Source organism: Pseudophryne corroboree, chromosome 10, assembly GCF_028390025.1.
Source record: "Pseudophryne corroboree isolate aPseCor3 chromosome 10, aPseCor3.hap2, whole genome shotgun sequence".
Lineage (NCBI taxonomy): Eukaryota > Metazoa > Chordata > Amphibia > Anura > Myobatrachidae > Pseudophryne > Pseudophryne corroboree.
In genome coordinates, this window is record NC_086453.1 from 102,865,002 (window position 1) to 102,886,839 (window position 21,838).

Here is a 21,838-nt window from a genome sequence, read left to right on the forward strand (position 1 = left end):
CTCACCATCAGAATCCTCCTGGTCAATTTCCTCCCCAGCACCAGCAACACCCATATCCTCCTCATCCTGGTGTACTTCAACACTGACATCTTCAATCTGACTATCAGGAACTGGACTGCGGGTGCTCCTTCCAGCACTTGCAGGGGGCGTGCAAATGGTGGAAGGCGCATGCTCTTCACGTCCAGTGTTGGGAAGGTCAGGCATCGCAACCGACACAATTGGACTCTCCTTGTGGATTTGGGATTTCGAAGAACGCACAGTTCTTTGCGGTGCTTTTGCCAGCTTGAGTCTTTTCAGTTTTCTAGCGAGAGGCTGAGAGCTTCCATCCTCATGTGAAGCTGAACCACTAGCCATGAACATAGGCCAGGGCCTCAGCCGTTCCTTGCCACTCCGTGTGGTAAATGGCATATTGGCAAGTTTACGCTTCTCCTCCGACAATTTTATTTTAGGTTTTGGAGTCCTTTTTTTACTGATATTTGGTGTTTTGGATTTGACATGCTCTGTACTATGACATTGGGCATCGGCCTTGGCAGACGACGTTGCTGGCATTTCATCGTCTCGGCCATGACTAGTGGCAGCAGCTTCAGCACGAGGTGGAAGTGGATCTTGATCTTTCCCTAATTTTGGAACCTCAACATTTTTGTTCTCCATATTTTAATAGGCACAACTAAAAGGCACCTCAGGTAAACAATGGAGATGGATGGATACTAGTATACAATTATGGATGGACTGCCGAGTGCCGACACAGAGGTAGCTACAGCCGTGGACTATTGTACTGTACTGTGTCTGCTGCTAATATAGACTGGATGATAATGAGATGTAGTATGTATGTATAAAGAAGAAAGAAAAAAAAACCACGGGTAGGTGGTATACAATTATGGATGGACTGCCGAGTGCCGACACAGAGGTAGCTACAGCCGTGGACTACCGTACTGTGTCTGCTGCTAATATAGACTGGTTGATAATGAGATGTAGTATGTATAAAGAAGAAAGAAAAAAAAAACCACGGGTAGGTGGTATACAATTATGGACGGACTGCCGAGTGCCGACACAGAGGTAGCTACAGCCGTGGACTACCGTACTGTACTGTGTCTGCTGCTAATATAGACTGGATGATAATGAGATGTAGTATGTATAAAGAAGAAAGAAAAAAAAAACACGGGTAGGTGGTATACAATTATGGACGGACTGCCGAGTGCCGACACAGAGGTAGCTACAGCCGTGGACTATTGTACTGTACTGTGTCTGCTGCTAATATAGACTGGATGATAATGAGATGTAGTATGTATAAAGAAGAAAGAAAAAAAAAACACGGGTAGGTGGTATACAATTATGGATGGACTGCCGAGTGCCGACACAGAGGTAGCTACAGCCGTGGACTACCGTACTGTACTGTGTCTGCTGCTAATATAGACTGGATGATAATGAGATGTATTATGTATAAAGAAGAAAGAAAAAAAAAAACACGGGTAGGTGGTATACAATTATGGACGGACTGCCGAGTGCCGACACAGAGGTAGCTACAGCCGTGGACTACCGTACTGTACTGTGTCTGCTGCTAATATAGACTGGATGATAATGAGATGTAGTATGTATAAAGAAGAAAGAAAAAAAAACCACGGGTAGGTGGTATACAATTATGGATGGACTGCCGAGTGCCGACACAGAGGTAGCTACAGCCGTGGACTACCGTACTGTGTCTGCTGCTAATATAGACTGGTTGATAATGAGATGTAGTATGTATAAAGAAGAAAGAAAAAAAAAACCACGGGTAGGTGGTATACAATTATGGACGGACTGCCGAGTGCCGACACAGAGGTAGCTACAGCCGTGGACTACCGTACTGTACTGTGTCTACTGCTAATATAGACTGGATGATAATGAGATGTAGTATGTATAAAGAAGAAAGAAAAAAAAACCACGGGTAGGTGGTATACAATTATGGACGGACTGCCGAGTGCAGACACAGAGGTAGCTACAGCCGTGGACTACCGTACTGTGTCTGCTGCTAATATAGACTGGTTGATAATGAGATGTAGTATGTATAAAGAAGAAAGAAAAAAAAAACACGGGTAGGTGGTATACAATTATGGACGGACTGCCGAGTGCCGACACAGAGGTAGCTACAGCCGTGGACTACCGTACTGTACTGTGTCTGCTGCTAATATAGACTGGATGATAATGAGATGTAGTATGTATAAAGAAGAAAGAAAAAAAAAACCACGGGTAGGTGGTATACAATTATGGATGGACTGCCGAGTGCCGACACAGAGGTAGCTACAGCCGTGAACTACCGTACTGTGTCTGCTGCGACTGGATGATAAACAATGATATAAAAAATATATATATATCACTACTGCAGCCGGACAGGTATATATTATATAATGACGGACCTGCTGGACACTGTCTGTCAGCAGAATGAGTTTTTTATTTTATAGAATAAAAAAACACCACACAAGTCACACGACGTGTGTTTAACTTTTACAGGCAGACATTCACAATACAATATAGTATACTATATACTGGTGGTCAGGTCACTGGTCAGTCACACTGGCAGTGGCACTCCTGCAGAAAAAAAGTGTGCACTGTTTAATTTTTTAATATGTACTCCTGGCTCCTGCTATAACCTAACTGCTCCCCAGTCTCCCCCACAATTAAGCTGTGTGAGCACAGTCAGATATTATACATAGATGATGCAGCAGCACACTGGGCTGAGCACAGATATGGTATGTGACTGAGTCACTGTGTATCGTTTTTTCAGGCAGAGAACGGATTATATTAAATAATATAAAACTGCACTGGTGGTCACTGGTCAGTCACTAGTATAACTAACTAATACTATCAGCAAAATTCTGCACTCTCTGTCTGAGTACTCCTCCTAAGCTCCAGTAAATGAAGTGTCACTGTCTCACTCTGTCACTAGTATAACTAACTAATACTATCAGCAAAATTCTGCACTCTCTGTCTGAGTACTCCTCCTAAGCTCCAGTAAATGAAGTGTCACTGTCTCACTCTCACTCTCCTATCTATTTCTTCTCTAAACGGAGAGGACGCCAGCCACGTCCTCTCACTATCAATCTCAATGCACGTGTAAAATGGCGGCGACGCGCGGCTCCTTATATAGAATCCGAGTCTCGCGATAGAATCCGAGCCTCGCGAGAATCCGACAGCGTCATGATGACGTTCGGGCGCGCTCGGGTTAACCGAGCAAGGCGGGAAGATCCGAGTCGCTCGGATCCGTGTAAAAAAAGCTGAAGTTCGGGCGGGTTCGGATTCCGAGGAACCGAACCCGCTCATCTCTACTATATTCTCTAAATAAATATCAGCTCACCTGTACATTAGATATACTATCTGTCTAGATAGTTAGAACTAAGGGGGTGATTCAGAGTTGATCGCAGCTGTGCTAAATTTAGCACAGCTACGATCAGGCACTCAGACATGCGGGGAGACGCCCAGCACAGGGCAAGTACGCCCCGCATGTCAGGCCCTGCCCAGTCGCAGAAGTACAAAAGCATTGCACAGCGGCGATGCTTTTGTACTGTAGGAGTAACTCCCTGCCAGCGCAGCTCCTGCACGCTGGCAGGAGTTACTCGTCGCTGGGAGGGCCGCAGCGGCTGCGTGTAACGTCACTTAGCCGCCGTGGGCCTGCCCCCCAATGGTCCGGGTACGCCTGCGTTGCCCAGACCGTGCTCCCTAAATGGCGGCCAAATGCCACCGGCCTGCCCCCTCCCGCTCAGCAACCGCCTCTGCCTGTCAATCAGGCAGAGTCGATCGCTAGCTTAAGACAGCCGTCAGCATGCGCAGTTCAGACCCAATTGCTGCTGTGCAAAAATGCACAGCAGCGATCGGGTCTGGATGACCCCCTAAGTCTAATAGAGCTTCCCTTCACTAGTTCTTCTGTCACTTGGGAAACATGTAAATTGCCTATTAATGTAATATCTACCATAGATTACCTTTATATACATTATACTATTTGTATATAATAGTTTTACTGGCCTAATTTATGGATAGTTAAGGAATTTTAGTATAATCATTTCTCTGACGTCCTAGTGGATGCTGGGAACTCCGTAAGGACCATGGGGAATAGCGGCTCCGCAGGAGACTGGGCACAACTAAGAAAGATTTAGGACTACCTGGTGTGCACTGGCTCCTCCCTCTATGCCCCTCCTCCAGACCTCGGTTAGAATTTTGTGCCCGGCCGAGCTGGTTGCACACTAGGGGCTCTCCTGAGCTCTTAGAAAGAAAGTATATTTAGGTTTTTTATTTTCAGTGAGATCTGCTGGCAACAGACTCACTGCTACGAGGGACTGAGGGGAGAAGAAGCAAACCTACCTGCTTGTAGCTAGCTTGGGCTTCTTAGGCTACTGGACACCATTAGCTCCAGAGGGATCGAACACAGGCCCAGCCTCGGTCGTCCGGTCCCGGAGCCACGCCGCCGCCCCCCTTGTAGAGCCAGAAGCAAGAAGAACGTCCAGGAAATCGGCGGCTGAAGACTCCGGTCTTCATTAAGGTAGCGCACAGCACTGCAGCTGTGCGCCATTGCTCCCCATGCACACCACACACTCCGGTCACTGATGGGTGCAGGGCGCTGGGGGGGGGGGGGGGGCGCCCTGGGCTGCAATAAAAATGCCTTAGCTTGGCAAATACACACATAATATAGTCAGTAAGACTATATATGTGTAAAATCCCCTGCCAAAAATATCCTGAAAAAAGCGGGAGAAGTCCGCCGTGAAGGGGGCGGGGCTATCTCCCTCAGCACACTGGCGCCATTTCCTCTCACAGCTCCGCTGGAAGGACGCTCTCAAGGCTCTCCCCTGCAGTTTCCAGGCTCAATAGGGTAAAAAAGAGAGGGGGGGCACTAAATTGAGGCGCAAAACTGTGTATTATAGCAGCTATAGGGGAAAAAATCACTGTGTGTAGTGTGTATCCCTGCATTATATAGCGCTCTGGTGTGTGCTGGCATACTCTCTCTCTCTGTCTCCCCAAAGGACTTTGTGGGGTCCTGTCCTCAGTCAGAGCATTCCCTGTGTGTGTGCGGTGTGTCGGTACGGCTGTGTCGACATGTTTGATGAGGAGGCTTATGTGGAGGCGGAGCAAGTGCCGACAAATGTGATGTCACCCCCTGCGGGGTCGACACCTGAATGGATGGACATGTGGAAGGAATTACGCGACAGTGTCAACTCCTTACATAAAAGGTTTGACGACATAGCAGATGTGGGACAGCCGGCTGCTCAGCCCGTGCCTGCCCAGGCGTCTCAAAAGCCATCAGGGGCTCTAAAACGCCCGCTACCTCAGATGGCAGACACAGATGTCGACACGGATACTGACTCCAGTGTCAACGACGATGAGACTAATGTAACTTCCAGTAGGGCCACACGTTACATGATTACGGCAATGAAAAATGTGTGGCACATTTCTGATATTACCCCAGGTGCCACAAAAAAGGGTATTATGTTTGGGGAGAAAAAGCTACCAGTGGTTTTTCCCCCATCTGATGAATTAAATGAAGCGTGGGCTTCCCCCGATAAGAAACTGGTAATTTCTAAAAAGTTACTAATGGCGTACCCTTTCCCGCCAGAGGACAGGTCACGTTGGGAGACATCCCCTAGGGTGGATAAAGCGCTCACACGTCTGTCAAAAAAGGTGGCACTACCGTCTCCGGACACGGCCGCCCTAAAGGAGCCTGCAGATAGAAAGCAGGAGGCTATCCTGAAGTCTGTATATACACACTCAGGAATTATACTGAGACCGGCTATTGCTTCAGCATGGATGTGCAGTGCTGCAGCTGCGTGGTCAGATTCCCTGTCGGAAAACATTGATACCCTAGACAGGGACACTATATTGCTAACCGTAGAGCATATTAAAGACGCTGTCTTATACATGAGAGATGCACAGAGGGATATTTGCCGGCTGGCATCTAAAATAAACGCAATGTCCATTTCTGCCAGGAGAGGATTGTGGACTCGGCAGTGGACAGGAGATGCAGATTCTAAAAGGCACATGGAAGTTTTGCCTTACAAGGGTGAGGAGTTGTTTGGGGATGGTCTCTCGGACCTCGTTTCCACAGCGACAGCTGGGAAGTCAGCATTTTTACCCCATGTTCCCTCACAGCCAAAGAAAGCACCGTATTATCAGGTACAGTCCTTTCGGCCCCAGAAAGGCAAGCGGGTTAGAGGCGCGTCCTTTCTGCCCAGAGGCAGAGGTTGAGGGAAAAAGCTGCAACATACAGCCAGTTCCCAGGAACAAAAGTCCTCCCCCGCTTCCTCTAAGTCCACCGCATGACACTGGGGCTCCACAGGCAGAGCCAGGTACGGTGGGGGCCCGTCTCAAGAACTTCAGCGACCAGTGGGCTCGTTCATGGGTGGATCCCTGGATTCTACAGGGAGTATCTCAGGGGTACAAGCTGGAATTCGAGACGTCTCCCCCTCGCCGTTTCCTCAAATCTGCCTTGCCGACAGCTCCCCCGGACAGGGAGGCAGTGCTGGAGGCGATTCACAAGCTGTATTCTCAGCAGGTGATAATCAAGGTACCCCTCCTTCAACAAGGACGGGGTTACTATTCCACAATGTTTGTGGTACCGAAACCGGACGGTTCGGTGAGACCCATTTTAAATTTAAAATCCTTGAACACTTATATAAGAAGGTTCAAGTTCAAGATGGAATCGCTCAGAGCGGTGATTGCAAGCCTGGACGAGGGGGATTACATGGTATCACTGGACATCAAGGATGCTTACCTGCATGTCCCCATTTCCCCTCCTCACCAGGAGTACCTCAGATTTGTGGTACAGGACTGTCATTACCAATTCCAGACGTTGCCGTTTGGTCTGTCCACGGCACCGAGGGTATTTACCAAGGTAATGGCCGAAATGATGATACACCTTCGAAAAAAGGGAGTTTTAATTATCCCGTACTTGGACGATCTCCTTATAAAGGCGAGGTCCAGGGAACAGTTGTTGATCGGAGTAGCACTAGCTCGGGAAGTGCTACAACAGCACGGCTGGATCCTGAATATTCCAAAGTCGCAGCTGGTTCCTACAACGCGTCTACTGTTCCTGGGGATGGTTCTGGACACAGAACAGAAAAAAGTGTTTCTCCCGGAGGAGAAGGCCAAGGAGTTGTCATCTCTAGTCAGAGACCTCCTAAAACCAAAACAGGTGTCGGTGCACCACTGCACGCGAGTCCTGGGAAAGATGGTGGCTTCTTACGAAGCAATTCCATTCGGAAGGTTCCATGCAAGGATCTTTCAGTGGGATCTGTTGGACAAATGGTCCGGATCGCATCTTCAGATGCATCGGCTAATAACCCTGTCTCCAAGGACCAGGGTGTCGCTGTTGTGGTGGCTGCAGAGTGCTCATCTTCTAGAGGGCCGCAGATTCGGCATACAGGACTGGATCCTGGTGACCACGGATGCCAGCCTTCGAGGTTGGGGGGGCAGTCACACAGGGAGGAAACTTCCAAGGACTATGGACAAGTCAGGAGACTTCCCTACACAGAAATATTCTGGAACTAAGGGCCATTTACAATGCCCTAAGTCAGGCAAGACCCCTGCTTCAAAACCAGCCGGTGCTGATCCAGTCAGACAACATCAAGGCGGTCGCCCATGTAAACCGTCAGGGCGGCACAAGAAGCAGGATGGCGATGGCAGAAGCCACAAGGATTCTCCGATGGGCGGAAAATCATGTGTTAGCACTGTCAGCAGTGTTCATTCCGGGAGTGGACAACTGGGAAGCAGACTTCCTCAGCAGGCACGACCTCCACCCGGGAGATGGGGGACTTCATCCAGAAGTCTTCCAAATGGTTGTACACCGTTGGGAAAGGCCACAGGTGGACATGATGGCGTCCCGCCTCAACAAAAAGCTAAAAAGATATTGCGCCAGGTCAAGGGACCCTCAGGCGATAGCTGTGGACGCTCTAGTGACACCGTGGGTGTACCAGTCGGTTTATGTGTTCCCTCCTCTGCCTCTCATACCCAAAGTACTGAGCATAATAAGAAGGAGAGGAGTAAGAATTATACTTGTGGTTCCGGATTGGCCAAGAAGAGCTTGGTACCCAGAACATCAAGAAATGATCTCAGAGGACCCATGGCCTCTGCCGCTCAGACAGGACCTGCTGCAGCAGGAACCCTGTCTGTTCCAAGACTTACCGCGACTGCGTTTGACGGCATGGCGGTTGAACGCCGGATCCTGAAGGAAAAGGGCATTCCGGAGGAAGTCATCCCTACGCTGATTAAAGCTAGGAAGGAGGTGACCGCAAACCATTATCACCGCACATGGCGAAAATATGTTGCGTGGTGTGAGGCCAGAAGGGCCCCAACGGAGGAATTTCAGCTGGGTCGATTTCTGCACTTCCTACAGTCAGGGGTGACTATGGGCCTCAAATTAGGTTCCATTAAGGTCCAGATTTCGGCTCTGTCGATTTTCTTCCAAAAATAACTGGCTTCACTGCCTGAAGTTCAGACGTTTGTTAAAGGAGTGCTGCATATTCAGCCCCCTTTTGTGCCTCCAGTGGCACCTTGGGATCTCAACGTGGTGTTGGATTTCCTTAAGTCACATTGGTTTGAGCCACTTAAAACCGTGGAACTAAAATATCTCACGTGGAAAGTGGTCATGCTGTTGGCCTTGGCTTCGGCCAGGCGTGTGTCAGAATTGGCGGCTTTTTCATGTAAAAGCCCTTATTTGATTTTCCATATGGATAGGGCGGAATTGAGGACTCGTCCCCAATTTCTTCCTAAGGTGGTATCAGCTTTTCATTTGAACCAACCTATTGTGGTGCCTGCGGCTACTAAGGACTTGGAGGATTCCAAGTTGCTGGACGTAGTCAGGGCCCTGAAAATCTATGTTTCCCGGACGGCTGGAGTCAGGAAAACTGACTCGCTATTTATCCTGTATGCGCACAACAAGCTGGGTGCTCCTGCTTCAAATCAGTCTATTGCTCGCTGGATCTGTAGTACGATTCAACTTGCACATTCTGCGGCTGGACTGCCGCATCCTAAATCTGTAAAAGTCCATTCCACGAGGAAAGTGGGCTCTTCTTGGGCGGCTGCCCGAGGGGTCTCGGCTTTACAACTTTGCCGAGCTGCTACTTGGTCGGGTTCAAACACATTTGCTAAATTCTACAAGTTTGATACCCTGGCTGAGGAGGACCTTGAGTTTGCTCATTCGGTGCTGCAAAGTCATCCGCACTCTCCCGCCCGTTTGGGAGCTTTGGTATAATCCCCATGGTCCTTACGGAGTTCCCAGCATCCACTAGGACGTCAGAGAAAATAAGAATTTACTAACCGGTAATTCTATTTCTCGTAGTCCGTAGTGGATGCTGGGCGCCCATCCCAAGTGCGGATTGTCTGCAATACTTGTATATAGTTATTGCCTAACTAAAGGGTTATTGTTTGGAGCCATCTGTTGAGAGGCTCAGTTGTTATTCATACTGTTCACTGGGTATAGTATCACAAGTTGTACGGTGTGATTGGTGTGGCTGGTATGAGTCTTACCCGGGATTCCAAATCCTTTCCTTATTGTGTCAGCTCTTCCGGGCACAGTTTCCTAACTGAGGTCTGGAGGAGGGGCATAGAGGGAGGAGCCAGTGCACACCAGGTAGTCCTAAATCTTTCTTAGTTGTGCCCAGTCTCCTGCGGAGCCGCTATTCCCCATGGTCCTTACAGAGTTCCCAGCATCCACTACGGACTACGAGAAATAGAATTACCGGTGAGTAAATTCTTATTTTATGCTAAGTGGTTACTAAAATCATAATAAACAATAACTATATTCAACCCAAAAAACTTTACAATATCATAATTTTGACAAATATAATTGAGATGGCCAGGTCTTAAAAAAAATTTTTAATATACACAAACCCCTGCCCATTCCTATCTTCTATATTCCTATAATATACGATTCACTTGTTCATCATGATTCTCATCCGGCCAAGTCTCAGTTAAACTTAGTATATCATATTATCCATTTATCATATTTTTACTGCCATTTTTAATTGTTGAAATCTGTTTACCACCTTGTCTTACTCTATTTCTAGTCCCTCTCTCCTTTCTCTCAACTAAGCCCCATTCCCTGTGGATTCCATCTTACAAACTGCTTGTATATAATATATACATCTTAAATGTTTACCTTTCCCTAGTTTTTAGTTTAAAATTTATTTCAACCTACTGTAATAACCAATTTCCTCCAACATAATAGCAAATCTAAAGACACTGCCCTTAAACCGCTTGAACAATGTGCAGCATATATTTTTATGATTTTATGATTCAATTACTCCCCTGAGCAATATGTTTTCGCTATCGTGGCCGCGTAAATGGTTCCATTATCTTGGATTGTTTTCTCCGGCCTTGTGCAGGTGGAAAAAAAAATCCACGATACTGCTGGCTCTCGGGGGTAATTGAATAGCCACCGGGGAATCAATTAGCTGTTGTAAATTACTGCGGTTAATTGAATAACCTCTTATCTAGTATATCTTCTCTGATTGTGCTCAACACACTTGTATGCGATTATGCAGACCCACAACCATATTAAACCTTACATCTGGAGATGCAGAGTGGGGGTAGGAAGAAGTGTTTTTAAATAGGCAAATTCAGGAATAACCTAATGCTTTGATATGAGACTAAAGAAGAATCATATTGCACTGTACAAATGCTTTTTCACAATGTATATTCTTTTGGTCCAATGCTTCAATAAAAAGAGATGGCCATCAACCATTGATGATTCAAAATCCTTGATGGTCTATGCCTGATGTTGAATACTTTAGCCATGAATGGTGGAGAACCAGATGGTTTACTGCCATCGATGGCAAATACTATATTGTTTTTTCCCTCTACAATGTGTTGGGACAAAGAGCATAGCTCCACCCCCGACACCAGCAAAGCCCCATCCCCAGTCACTGACTGGCCCACAGCCCACTCCATAGTAAAGTAGGGATGACCACCGGTGGGTGAAACCATCAATGGTCCCCTAGTTTTATACCATCGATATTAGCCATCAATGGTACCATTGATGGTGACCATCGATGGATAACCCACCGATGGCCGTCCCTAGTAATGGCATGTTTGCAGCTCATGGAGACCAGCAATTATGCTCATATGTGCCTGTAAGAAGGAGGGTCTTCTGCATCTGCTATAGTGCTGGCACAGGTTTGATGATGACTTGTCATAAGCTAGGTGCATATGTCAGCAATGGAGTGGTGTATGCATCTCAAGATGAGTGTAAATTGCTTCTTTTTTTTTTGCATTTACTTTTATATTTTTTTATCTACTTACACCCATTTTGGTACCAAACTCTGCAGTGGTCTATAGAATACTGCTTCTTTTCTAATTGATAAAGCACAGAATGATTGCAAGGCTGATTTAATTTGGTAATAAAAAAAAATTAACTTAGCACTTTTACGTAAATTGATAGACACCTCATACAAGACGTTTTAAAATGTATATTTGCATTATTTTTCATTTAGATTAGTACCATTTTCTATACATCTAACCAGTATTCATAGCAACAAATGTATGTGTTGTTAACAATATACTAATTAATAACAATAAATAAGAATTTACTCACCGGTAATTCTATTTCTCGCAGTCCGTAGTGGATGCTGGGACTCCGTAATGACCATGGGGAATAGCGGCTCCGCAGGAGACTGGGCACAACTATAAAGAAAGCTTTAGACTACTGGTGTGCACTGGCTCCTCCCACTATGACCCTCCTCCAGACTTCAGTTAGGATACTGTGCCCAGAAGAGCTGACACAATAAGGAAGAATTTTGAATCCCGGGTAAGACTCATACCAGCCACACCAATCACACCGTATAACTCGTGATACAATACCCAGTTAACAGTATGATAACAACTGAGCCTCTCAACAGATGGCTCAACAAAAACCCTTTAGTTAAACAATAACTATATACAAGTAATGCAGACAATCCGCACTTGGGATGGGCGCCCAGCATCCACTACGGACTACGAGAAATAGAATTACCGGTGAGTAAATTCTTATTTTCTCTGACGTCCTAAGTGGATGCTGGGACTCCGTAAGGACCATGGGGATTATACCAAAGCTCCCAAACGGGCGGGAGAGTGCGGATGACTCTGCAGCACCGAATGGGCAAACTCTAGGTCCTCCTCAGCCAGGGTGTCAAACTTGTAGAATTTAGCAAATGTGTTTGACCCCAACCAAGTAGCTGCTCGGCAAAGTTGTAGAGCCGAGACCCCTCGGGCAGCCGCCCAAGAAGAGCCCACCTTCCTCGTGGAATGGGCTTTCACTGATTTAGGATGCGGCAGTCCAGCCGCAGAATGTGCAAGCTGAATCGTACTACAGATCCAGCGAGCAATAGTCTGCTTTGAAGCAGGTGCACCCAACTTGTTGGGTGCATACAGGATAAATAGCGAGTCAGTCTTTCCGACTCCAGCTGTCCTGGAAACATACATTTTCAGGGCCCTGACTACGTCCAACAACTTGGAAGCTTCCAAGTCTTTAGTAGCCGCAGGCACCACGATAGGTTGGTTCAGATGAAAGGCTGATACCACCTTAGGGAGAAATTGGGGACGAGTCCTCAATTCCGCCCTATCCATATGGAAAATCAGATAAGGGCTTTTACATGACAAAGCCGCCAATTCTGACACACGCCTGGCCGAAGCCAATGCCAACAACATGACCACTTTCCACATGAGATACTTCAAGTCCACGGTTCTAAGTGGCTCAAACCAATGTGACTTTAGGAAATCCAACACCACGTTGAGATCCCAAGGTGCCACTGGAGGCACAAAAGGGGGCTGAATATGCAGCACTCCCTTAACAAAAGTTTGAACTTCAGGTAGTGAAGCCAGTTCTCTCTGGAAGAAAATCGATAGAGCCGAAATCTGGACCTTAATGGAACCCAATTTGAGGCCCATAGTCACCCCTGACTGTAGAAAGTGCAGGAAACGGCCCAGCTGACATTCTTCCGTTGGGGCCTTCCTGGCCTCGTACCACGCAACATATTTATGCCATATGCGGTGATAATGGTTAGCCGTTACTTCTTTCCTAGCTTTAATCAGCGTAGGATTGACTTCCTCCGGAATGCCCTTTTCCTTCAGGATCCGGTGTTCAACCGCCATGCCGTCAAACGCAGCCGCGGTAAGTCTTGGAAAAGACAGGGCCCCTGCTGCAGCAGGTCCTGTCTGAGCGGCAGAGGCCATGGGTCCTCTGAGATCATTTCTTGAAGTTCCGGGTACCAAGCTCTTCTTGGCCAATCCGGAACAATGAGTATACTTCTTACTCCTCTTCTCCTTATTATCCTCAGTACCTTTGGTATGAGAGGGAGAGGAGGGAACACATAAACCGACCGGTACACCCACGGTGTCACTAGAGCGTCCACAGCTATCGCCTGCGGGTCTCTTGACCTGGAGCAATACTTTTCTAGCTTTTTGTTGAGGCGGGACGCCATCATGTCCACCTGTGGCCTTTCCCAACGGTTTACAATCATTTGGAAGACTTCTGGATGAAGTCCCCACTCTCCCGGGTGGAGGTCGTGCCTGCTGAAGAAGTCTGCTTCCCAGTTGTCCACTCCCGGAATGAACACTGCTGACAGTGCTAACACGTGATTTTCCGCCCATCGGAGAATCCTTGTGGCTTCTGCCATCGCCGTCCTGCTTCTCGTGCCGCCCTGTCGGTTTACATTGGCGACCGCCATGATGTTGTCTGACTGGATCAGTACCGGCTGGTTTTGAAGCAGGGGTTTTGCCTGACTTAGGGCATTGTAAATGGCCCTTAGTTCCAGAATATTTATGTGCAGGGAAGTCTCCTGACTTGACCATAGTCCTTGGAAGTTTCTTCCCTGTGTGACTGCCCCCCAGCCTCGAAGGCTGGCATCCGTGGTCACCAGGACCCAGTCCTGTATGCCGAATCTGCGGCCCTCTTGAAGATGAGCACTCTGCAGCCACCACAGCAGAGACACCCTTGTCCTTGGAGACAGGGTTATCAGCCGATGCATCTGAAGATGCGATCCGGACCACTTGTCCAACAGGTCCCACTGAAAGGTTCTTGCATGGAACCTGCCGAATGGAATTGCTTCGTAGGAAGCTACCATCTTTCCCAGGATCCGCGTGCAGTGATGCACCAACACCTGTTTTGGTTTTAGGAGGCCTCTGACTAGAGATGACAGCTCCTTGGCCTTCTCCTCCGGGAGAAACACTTTTTTCTGTTCTGTGTCCAGAACCATCCCCAGGAACAGTAGACGTGTCGTAGGGACCAGCTGTGACTTTGGAATATTTAAAATCCAGCCGTGCTGTTGTAGCACCTCCCGAGATAGTGCTACCCCGACCAACATCTGCTCCCTGGACCTCGCCTTTATCAGGAGATCGTCCAACTACGGGATAATTAAAACTCCCTTCTTTCGAAGGAGTATCATCATTTCTGCCATTACCTTGGTAAAGACCCTCGGAGCCGTGGATAGACCGAACGGCAACGTCTGGAATTGGTAATGACAATCCTGTACCACAAATCTGAGGTACTCCTGGTGAGGATGGTAAATGGGGACATGCAGGTAAGCATCCTTGATGTCCAGTGATACCATGTAATCCCCCTCGTCCAGGCTTGCAATAACTGCCCTGAGCGATTCCATCTTGAACTTGAATTTTTTTATATATGTGTTCAAGGATTTCAAATTTAAAATGGGTCTCACCGAACCGTCCGGTTTCGGTACCACAAACATTGTGGAATAGTAACCCCGTCCTTGTTGAAGTAGGGGCACCTTTACTATCACCTGTTGTGAATACAGCTTGTGAATTGCCTGTAACACTGCCTCCCTGCCTGAGGGAGTGGTTGGCAAGGCAGATTTGAGGAAACGGCGGGGGGGAGACGTCTCGAATTCCAGCTTGTACCCCTGAGATACTACTTGAAAGATCATCCAGGGATCCACCCGTGAGCGAGCCCACTGATTGCTGAAATATTTGAGATGGGCCCCTACCGTACCTGGCTCCGCCTGTGGAGCCCCAGCATCATGCTGTGGACTTAGAGGAAGCGGGGGAGGACTTTTGCTCCTGGGAACTGGCTGTATGCTGCAGCTTTTTCCCCCTACCTCTGCCTCTGGGCAGAAAGGACGCGCCCTTAACCCGCTTGCCCCTATTGGGCCGAAAGGACTGTACCTGATAATACGGTGCTTTCTTTGGCTGTGAGGGAACATGGGGTAAAAATGTAGACTTCCCAGCTGTCGCTGTGGAAACGAGGTCCGAGAGACCATCCCCGAACAACTCCTCACCCTTATAAGGCAGAACTTCCATGTGCCTTTTCGAATCTGCATCTCCTGTCCACTGCCGAGTCCATAACCCTCTCCTGGCAGAAATGGACATTGCACTAATTTTAGATGCCAGCCGGCAAATATCCCTCTGTGCATCCCTCATGTATAAAAGTGCGTCTTTAATATGCTCTACGTTTAGCAATATAGTGTCGCTGTCTAGGGTATCAATATTTTCCGACAGGGAATCTGACCACGCAGCTGCAGCACTGCACATCCATGCTGAAGCAATAGCTGGTCTCAGTATAACACCTGTGTGTGTATATATAGACTTCAGGATAGCCTCCTGCTTTCTATCAGCAGATTCCTTCAGGGCGGCCGTATCCGGAGACGGTAGTGCCACCTTCTTTGACAAGCGTGTGAGCGCTTCATCCACCCTAGGGGATGTTTCCCAACGTGCCCTATCCTCTGGCGGGAAAGGGTACGCCATTAGTAACCTCTTAGAAATTACCAGTTTCTTATCAGGGGAAGCCCACGCTTCTTCACACACTTCATTTAACTCCTCAGATGGAGGAAAAGCTACTTGTAGTTTTTTCTCTCCAAACATAATACCCTTTTTTGTGGTACCGGGGGTAACATCAGAAATGTGCAACACATTTTTCATTGCCTCAATCATGTAACGTGTGGCCCTACTGGAAGTTACATTAGTCTCATCGTCGTCGACACTGGAGTCAGTATCCGTGTCGACATCTGTGTCTGCCATCTGAGGTAGCGGGCGTTTTAGAGCCCCTGATGGCTTTTGAGACGCCTGGGCAGGCACAGGCTGAGAAGCCGGCTGTCCCACATTTGGTATGTCGTCAAACCTTTTATGCAAGGAGTCGACACTGTCGCGTAATTCCTTCCACAGCACCATCCACTCAGGTGTCGACCCCGCAGGGGGTGACATCACATTTATAGGCATCTGCTCCGCCTCCACATAAGCCTCCTCATCAAATATGTCGACACAGCCGTACCGACACACCGCATACACACAGGGAATGCTCTGACAGAGGACAGGACCCCACAAAGCCCTTTGGGGAGACAGAGAGAGAGTATGCCAGCACACACCAGAGCGCTATATAACACAGGGATCCCACTATAAATGAGTGTTTTCCCTTATAGCTGCTTATTTTATATATATATATATATATATATATATATATATATATATATACTGCGCCTAAATTTAGTGCCCCCCCTCTCTTTTTTACCCTTGTGTAGCTTGACAACTGCAGGGGAGAGCCAGGGAGCGTCCTTCCAGTGGAGCTGTGAGGGAAAAATGGCGCCAGTGTGCTGAGGGAGATGGCCCCGCCCCTTTTCCGGCGGACTTCTCCCGCTTTTTCTGGAATTCTGGCAGGGGTATTTTTACACCTATATAGCCTTCCTGACTATATATGGTGTAGATTTGCCAGCCAAGGTGTCTTATATTACCCTCAGGGCGCCCCCCCCCCCCCCAGCACCCATCAGTGACCGGAGTGTGAGGTGTGCATGAGGAGCAATGGCGCACAGCTGCAGTGCTGTGCGCTACCTTGTTGAAGACTGAAGTCTTCTGCCGCCGATTTTCCGGAACACTTCTTGCTTCTGGCTCTGTAAGGGGGCCGGCGGCGCGGCTCCGGGAACGAACACCAAGGTCGGGTCCTGCGGTCGATCCCTCTGGAGCTAATGGTGTCCAATAGCCTAAGAAGCCCAAACTACCACCAGTTAGGTAGGTTCGCTTCTTCTCCCCTTAGTCCCTCGCTGCAGTGAGTCTGTTGCCAGCAGATCTCACTGTAAAATAAAAAACCTAAATATACTTTCTTTCTAGGAGCTCAGGAGAGCCCCTAGTGTGCATCCAGCTCAGCCGGGCACAAGATTCTAACTGAAGTCTGGAGGAGGGTCATAGTGGGAGGAGCCAGTGCACACCAGTAGTCTAAAGCTTTCTTTATAGTTGTGCCCAGTCTCCTGCGGAGCCGCTATTCCCCATGGTCCTTACGGAGTCCCAGCATCCACTTAGGACGTCAGAGAAATAATAATAATTATTATTATTATTATTATTATTATGATGTTACTTACACTCTACTAAACTTAAAACAGATTAAGATTCCTTTGTTTTAGTTCTTAGAAGTACTGATAAAGTTAGAGTCCTGAAGTGAATAAAAACGTTTTGCCTAAATAAAGCTAGGAATAGTGAAACGCGCATCCACATCTTATTTGTGGTTACTAATTGGTAAACATTTTATAGCCTGTAATTGATATCAATAATGTCACCAAGAAATATTATTGTCATTGTTGGGCCATTATAAGAACACCCAGGGGAGGAACATACTTATTTTGGTTGAGACAACTAAACATGAATTATTAATGTGAACTATAAAGCTACTGTTTTAGGAACACACATAACATAAAAATAATATAGCAGAACATTTATCAAACTTCCTAAAGAAGTGGTGATACTGTCCATAGTGGCCTATTCTAACTATCATTTTAAAGAATGTACTAGATAAATGTTATTTGGAATCTGATTGGTTGATGTGAGTAACTTCTTTCTTCGTCCTCTTTAGAAGGTTTGATACATTTCCTTCGATCATAAGGGCTGGTGAAGGAGAGAACCTGCCAATAATGTATATAGGATGTTTGCATAGTGACATATGTGGCCAACCAAAACATAGATATGACATGTCAGCTACACCTATACAGTAGGTTTAAGAATGAGTCACACTCTACGAAGGTCTATTTTCTGGTGGCATACTGTATTTATGTAAGATATATTAACCACTGAGATATCAGTGACATGTCATAAACATAGCAACAAAGTGGGTGGAAGTGGGTGGAAAGTGTGTGTATACATACTATATATATATATATATATATCAGATGACAAAATTGCTTAATGTTATAGCAGAGTTTTAATCCATATGTCGCGTCATAGGGTCCCCCTCGGACCACCCACTGGTGCTCTGTTTTGGCTGGCTGAGGGGGGTACAGGGGCTGGTGGTGGATGCTAGAGACTTGCCCACCATTCCGGGGGGGGGGGGGCGCAAGCGCCACACTTGATTTTCAGGAGCCTCCTGGCCATTAAGGCCGGTATGCCCAAATTTGTGATAAAGATTTGATAAAAGACCAGAATTATTTACCTTAACACTGTCACACTGGAACTAAGGTTAGGAGAAAGAATGGTCTTCACTAACCCACACTGTCTGAAAGCCGGAAGCATATGGTGACCCTGTGAAATTTCCCTAGAAATATGGCGCTAACCCAGTTTGAATAAGGTTATTCCACCTATATGAACATCAGCAATAAATAGTGCACATCAGGGGTGAATTTAGGGGTCAGGACACCCCTAGGCACACTATTTTGGGCAGGGCTGTAACTAGGTGTGTGCAGAGGGGGCACCGCACATAGCGCTACGGGGTAAGGGGCGCTGTTGGCAGTCAAAGATCTGTTTTAATTACTTTCACTTACAGCTTACCCCCTTTTTCAAGTCGAGCATCTCCTGGCCACCTATGTCCCCTACCCCTTTGTGCATTATGTCCCTATTGGAAAAATGAGGGAGCCAGGGGGGGCCAATTCTCTCTCTGGCACAGGACACCAAAAAGTTTAGTTATGGCTTTGATTTGGGTGCCTACTCCTCTCCACTTCATCTGGATTCTGATCAGACTCTGCCACCCCTCCACCTACCTGGAGTTTTTATTTTGCCTTTTTGCGGCTTAGAACCTAATCTAGGCTCCTAGACTGTGCATGTGCCCACTCCTGAGACTCCACCTATTAGTGTTTGTTCTGAGTCCATTAGAGATGGGTGCAGACCCCCCTGTTTTGGTTGCAATTCATCATTGTGTTTTGGCAAAAACCGCCCTCAAGTCTTTTGGTTCGTTCGGTTCAGTTTAAAAATTGATTTATTAAATCGATAATAATTGATCAAATTTTTTTTTTATAAAAATCAATAACATCTTGTCATTTGGACCTGTTTAAATGCAATCCAAATTTTGTTTTTTAAATCCGATTTCCGAACTGACAACAGGCCTTAGCCGGGACTCGGTTTCAATCAGAACCCCAAAGTGATTCCAAACTGGGACTAGATTCAAGAAATTAGGTTTTTATTTCTGGAATACCAAACTGTACAGTACATCTCTAGTGTCCATATAACAGTAACTGAATTGGGACACTGGAAAGCTCTGATGCAAGTGGGCTGCTGTGCTGCCCCTAGTGAGAGGTTCAGCACTGATGCACATTAAGGCTGACAGTCTCTGACATTATAAGATCACTCAGTGGCGCACGCATGGGGGGTTTCTGAGCACCTAGAAACCCCCCCTGACAAAAAAAAAAAATTTTTGGCTGCTTTTCGCGGACTGCAATTTAAGCCCCGAACCCTCGCGGCATTAGACTCCGCCCCTTTAAAGACCCGTGAATCGCGGGTTGTGCAGAAGATTCTTCCTGTCTGCTATTTGTCTTTAAGCTGTGGCTCCCCCTGATCTCCATCTCTCCACTATCCAAGACTCCAGAGATGAATCTTATTAATGGCTGTCTGGCGTCCTCTGTAGCCTGCTGTCTTCCTGGTGGCCCTTGTAAGTGCTTAATAAAAGTTTGCTTTATTTTAATTATGGTATATATATATATATATATATATATATATATATATATATTTAAAAAAAAACATATATATGTGTTTGTGTGTGTTATACTTGTTTATATATGTATGCATTGTATATGTATATTCATACATACAGTATATACATACATACATACAGTGTATGTATATATATATATATATATATATAAATACATTTGACAACTACTATTCTAGACCTTCACCTTTATATAGGGGTTACGGGGGCGTAGCCCCTTACGAAGGTGTGAAGAGCGCCCGCAGGGCGCGATGAATCACCTAGTATATATATATATATATATATATATATATATTGCATACACACACATACACTAGTTTTACGGACCCAGCATATACTGGGTCACCTCAGTCTCCACCCCCGTGCTTAGCTCCACCCATTTCTGGAAACCCCCCCATGCAAATCCTGCATTTGCCACTGAGATCACTTCAGTATATGAATGTGGGAGAAAACACAACAACATCACATAATGAGAGGGGGTGTGGATCATAGCATAGACAGTAACTAGGTCGACAGTCACTAGGTCCCACTATTGGTCGACAGTGACTAGGTCGACACCTGAAATAGGTTGACATGGCCGACATAAACAAGGTCGACATGAGTTTTTTAGGTGATGTTTTCTTCGTAAAGTGACCGGGAACCCCAATTAGTGCACCGCGTCCGCTCGCACGGCTCGCTTCACTCGCCATGCTTCGGGCAAGATACCTCGCTCCGCTGCCGCTGTGCTCGGCACAGGTTACCGTTCCCAGTTGTAGTCCACGTGGATCGTAAAGTATGAAAAAGCTTAAAAAATGAAAGAAAAAAATGTGAAAAACTCATGTCAACCTTTTTTCCATGTTGACCTAGTGACCATGTCGACCTATTGCATGTCGATCAATAGTGGTCGACCTAATGACTGTCGACCTAAGTACTGTCTACCGAAGGACTGGATACCAATGAGAGGTACTGTAATAAATACAAATATTACATTTCTATTTATTTGAGTAACAGTCCTAATTGAAACACATCTTGCTGTCTCTCTATAGACAGAGCGAGGTAGATAATACCTAGCAAGTTTTCATTCAGTACTACTGTATAACTTTATCAATACTTCTCATAACTATTAATATTTCACTAAACAAAGGAATCCTACTAACTCAGTGCTTCTCAAACTCGGTCCTCAGGACCCCAAACAGTTCACGTTTTCCAGGTCACCCAGCAGGTGCACAGGTGTATTCATTACTCACTGACACATTTTAAAAGATCCGCAGGTGGAGCTAATTATTTAACTTGTGATTCTGGGAGGAGACCTGGAAAACGTGAACTATTTGGGATGATGAGGATGAGTTTGAGAACTGATGATTTTCATTTTCATACAATGCTTCTTATATACTTTGCTATGTCAAACAAAGCTGTGACACCTGCAATATACCTGTGATTCTGTGAGAAGATGTGGAAAAAATGAACTGTCTGAGGTCCTGAGGATAGAGTTTGAAAACCTATGTACTAAATTATGTGTATTGAACATCATCATTAAAACTTTGTTTTAATCATTTTTTGGTCTCTGGTACGCCAACTCCTATGAACTCGCTTTTGCTGTCTTTTTTGTGTAGTGGATTGCACAACTAATAGGTAGCACACCCCTATGTATTATATAGTATATATATATATATATATATAATGATGGAGGTGAGACCACTGTGAATGGAGATGGAGATACAGTGGTTTTATGGTGCAGGAAAACCAGTTGGCTGTGTAACATTAGTCATCACCATCAGAAAATGCTTAAGGTAGCCAGCTTCTTGACCAGTGGTAGCCAACCCTGGTCCTCAAGAGCTACCAACAGTTCACATTTTCCAGCTCCCCAAGCAGGTGCACAGGTGTATTCATTACTCACTCACACATTTTAAAAGATCCACAGATGGAGCTAATTACTTAACTTGTGATTCTGTGAGGAGACCTGGAAAACGTTAACTGTTGGTAGCTCTCGAGGACCAGTTTTGGCTACCCCTGTTC

The 21,838-nt window shown here is 46.5% G+C and overlaps 1 protein-coding gene across 2 annotated transcripts in view; it reads left to right on the forward strand.

Annotated features, from left to right (window-relative positions):
* SHISA7 (shisa family member 7) overlaps positions 1–21,838 on the forward strand; it is a 349,002-nt gene that overhangs the window by 194,171 nt on the left and 132,993 nt on the right. The gene's annotated exons all lie outside the window — the stretch shown is intronic.